Source organism: Rhamphochromis sp. 'chilingali' (assembly GCF_963969265.1).
Source record: "Rhamphochromis sp. 'chilingali' genome assembly, chromosome: 11".
Lineage (NCBI taxonomy): Eukaryota > Metazoa > Chordata > Actinopteri > Cichliformes > Cichlidae > Rhamphochromis > Rhamphochromis sp. 'chilingali'.
Window position 1 is genome coordinate 1,773,848 of NC_137938.1, and position 4,225 is coordinate 1,778,072.

The window sequence follows — 4,225 nt, forward strand, 5'->3', positions numbered from 1 at the left end:
GGAATCTCCAGAGACACCCAGTTATCTTAGGTTCGCTGACTGTCCCAGAATGGACCGTGAAAGGATACTTCCATGTGGGAACGCCTCCACAGGAGGTGACAGACTGACAACAGCATACAGAGCAAGACAAGAATCTGAGATGGTGAGAGAGAGGTGGTGTAAGGAGACATGCAATATGTTGTAAGGTGGAGGAATGTCATCATCTTCTCTGATGACAGAAACCTTCAAATCATTTTTATTTATATACAGTTGTCCCTCACTGTTACGCGGTTCACTTTTCACAGTCTCACTGTTTTGTGTTTTTTTACAGTGCATTGTGTTTTGCGTCCTGATTGGCTGTGGACCATTGTCAATCAATCTCGTGTCTCCTGTCCAGTACAGAATGTGTTCAGCTTGTCAAATTTACATAAATCTTCAATCTCTAGCAGTTTTCTCTCCAACAAACACAACAATGAAACGTTTTGCACCGTGAGAGGCTCCTGCAGTGGCACCCAAAGGCAGAGGAAGATGCTAACCATCGCACAACAAGTTGGACTTCTGGACATGCTACAGGAAGGTAGAAGTTACCGTATTTTTCGGACCCTAAGGCACACCGCATTGTAAGGCACATTAAGTGAAACCAAACAGTCAGATAAGTCAAACTTTCCTCAGCTCATTCTTTTGCTTCCTCCGCTTCCCTACCAGCAGTGTTGGGTAAGTTACTTTAAAATAGTAACTTAGTTACATTACTAGTTACTTCTCTCAAAAGTAACTCAGTTACTTCAAGTTACTCATTACTTTCAAAGTAACTAGTTACTAGGGAAAGTAACTTTGGTTTTACTCAGAATTCTCTTGTTAATGTGTTGCTTCCATAACTTTGCCAGTCTTCTAGCTTGCTTACGTGCCACAAGTACACTGTGCCACCTACCAAAGGAAAAGATAATGTGCACATTTCCACGAGAGAAATCCCACGCCTGGACCGTCATTGACTGCTGCCATGATTCTAGCCTACGTCACAGCGTCATGTGCGCCTTTTACATCCAACACAAAAACTGCAGTCGTGGTGCTTTTGATTGTACTCAGAACTCGGAAATTCTGCCTTCTGAATAGGAAGATGTTGGTAACACCAGACTGCAGATGAGCTGCATACAGGGCTGGACTGGGACAAAACAATCGGCCCGGACATTTTGACTAGAGACCGGCCCACCATTATAGGAAAAATCATAAAGCCTTTGAATGAAAATAAACACTGTTGTGACAGTGATGTTCACTGTTCTGATGGTATATATGCATCAATCTATCAATCGTTTGTTGTAAGATTCAGATAATTATTTATTAAAAGCTAGACATTTTAAATGAGAATAAGAAAGAAAAGTATTTCTTTGTGCCCCCCTCTCCCTGTTAGTGCCCTACCTGGCCCCCTGGCCACAGTTTGCTAGACCCGCCCCTGCACAGTTACCAGCTGTCTGCTACACAGAAAAGGATCCTGGTGTTATTTGTCTCTCAGAAACAGCTCATAACTTCAACTCATTCATGTCACCTAAAAGGTAAACCTGTTTCTCCATCACAGCTCTGATGGTTCAGTAAGGACATCTCCTGGTTTCATCTTCATGTTTCCCTCTCACCACATAACCAAACCATATCATGACCAGCAGCTTTACAGCTGTGGCTCCAGCAAACATCAGCTGATACTAGAAATTAATATTAAATACATTCTAACAACAGCTGATCAAGCTTAAACGTGCTGCTGTTGTTTAGCGCGACATCAGCTGGTTTCCTCTTTCTGCGCAAAGTGAGCGATAAACAAACAAGAGAGCCGATCAGCTGATCATTGATCAGTTTCATGATTGAAGTAGAAACAGGAGAGGGAGGGGGGAGAATGAGAGAAGAAGAGGCAGCTGTGCAGCAAAGACACAGAATAACTCCAGCTTTGTGCCTTTTTCATTGTAGCTGAATTACGGGACAAACTGTTCCTTTTCACCTCAATAAGAAACGTGTAATATTTTCTCTGAATACCAGACGGGACGGTTGGCAACTCTAATAACTTATGAACAAAATAAAGTTCAACATCAGTAACATAGCACCACCCAGCTGTATAGAAACTCCGTCATGCTAGCTAGCACGCAGTACGGAAAAAGTCAGCATAACGAAAATAAACTCCACCTAAACTTGGTTCATATCTGACCCAGAGAGACTGCAGGTCATAACTTCTTACCTGAAGTTCAGTTCACACTTGGACCGGCGGCCGCCTCGGGTCTCTCTTCCTTTTGCGTCCCTTTTCCTTCATCCACCTGCTGCCTCCACCACTTGCTAATGTTATTGAATCTGTGGAAGCTCCGCGATGCCACCACACGAAGTAACGAGTAACGAGCCTATCTAAATCCCAGTAACGAGTAACGCGTTCCTGATTTTGGCATAATAACTAGTTACCGTGCTCGTTACCACAATAATAAAGTAGTTACTGTAACGCGTTACTTAATAACGCGTTAGTTCCAACACTGCCTACCAGTGATTCATTAATGTTGAATCCTCTGGCAGCTGATCTATTCCCATGTTCTGCACCTGAAAACAGGGTTTGATCTTTGGTTTCATCCTATAATACTGGGCTTATTTTTCTACGAAGGTTTGAACTTTGAGAGTTTAAACAAGAGAGAAAAGTGTGAAAATGTTCATGCCTGTCTGAGAAAAGTGTAGAAAGTGTGTAGTGAGGGGTTTTACAGCCTTAAAACATCTATAATCGTTAGAAAAAATAAAGTTGGCTACTTCGCGGATTTCACCTATCGTGTGTTATTTTTAGCACGTCACTCACACGATAAATCACAACAACAGCTGCCTCAAGGTGCTTTATTTTGTAAGGTAAAGATCCTACAGTAATACAAAGAAACCAACACCATCACTTTATTAACTCTTGAACAAAACACTGAATCTGTCCATAGTTTGTGTCAGTAAAACAACATACACATAACTTTAACAATCTACCCATAAGACTTTAAAATTAGTGAAATTGAGAAAACTCTCTGGAGCCCATCGATGCCTGGCTGGTGCCCGTTGTTGGCTCGGATCAGATGTCCCAGCCACGAAAAATTTCCCCTCATCTTCGTCGGCACGGTGCCAACCTACACAACTTGCGGCCGCTGCGTCGGGTCTCGCAGTCAGCCACGAACACGCTGACCTCCACCAGGTTTGGATTGGTGAACACTAGATCGCTGAGTAATAAAACTTTTATTTTAAGGGATTTATTTATGACCCAAGGACTGGATTTCCTCTGTATAACTGAGACATGGTTGAGGGCCGGTGAGTCCAGCGCTTTCACAGATCTCTTACCTGATGACTGCTGCTTTTTAAACTCTCCTTGAATATCAGGCAGAGGAGGAGGACTAGCGGTTGTTTTTAAGAAGCAGTATAAATGTAAACCACTGCCATTATCAACCTCACCTAGTAGCTTTGAACTGAGCATGTTTGAGCTGGGACGCTCTCACACAGTGCTCTGTGCTGTGGTTTACAGACCCCCAAAATACAATAAGAACTTCTTAAATGACTTTTCTGATCTGTTGGCTGAAATTATGCCCAAATATGATCATGTCCTTATTAATGGGGACTTCAATATTCATGTGTGCTGCCCTGACAAGCCAATGGCAAAGGACTTTTTAAATCTTATTGACTCTTTTGATCTTGTGCAACCTGTGTCTGTGCCTACACAAAAATATGGGCACACGTTGGATCTTGTTTTAACTCACAATTTACCTGTAAAGTAAGTAAGTAAAACTTTATTTATATAGCACCTTTCAAGATAAAAATCACAAAGTGCTTCACAGAAGCTAAAACCTAAAAATAAAAATCAACTAAAAGCAAGTTTAAAAAGATGGGTTTTTAGCTGTTTTTTAAAAGTGACCACTGAGTCCACAGATCTCAGGCTCAAAGGGAGAGAGTTCCACAATCTGGGGGCCACAGTTCCAAAAGCTTTGTCGCCTTTTGTTTTCAGCCTCGTGTGCTGGACAGCAAGCAAGCCCTGGTCACATGACCTCAGGGACCTGCTGGGAATGTATGGATGCAAAAGTTCACTTATATATGTTGGTGCTTGTCCATGCAGGGCCCTGAAAGTCAAGGTCAAAACCTTAAACTGGATCCTGAATTTAACGGGGAGCCAGTGCAGCTGAATCAGCAGGGGTGTGACATGGGAGGACTTGGAGGACTTGGTCAGAAGCTTTGCAGCAGCGTTCTGAACAACTTGCAGACGATCCAAAGA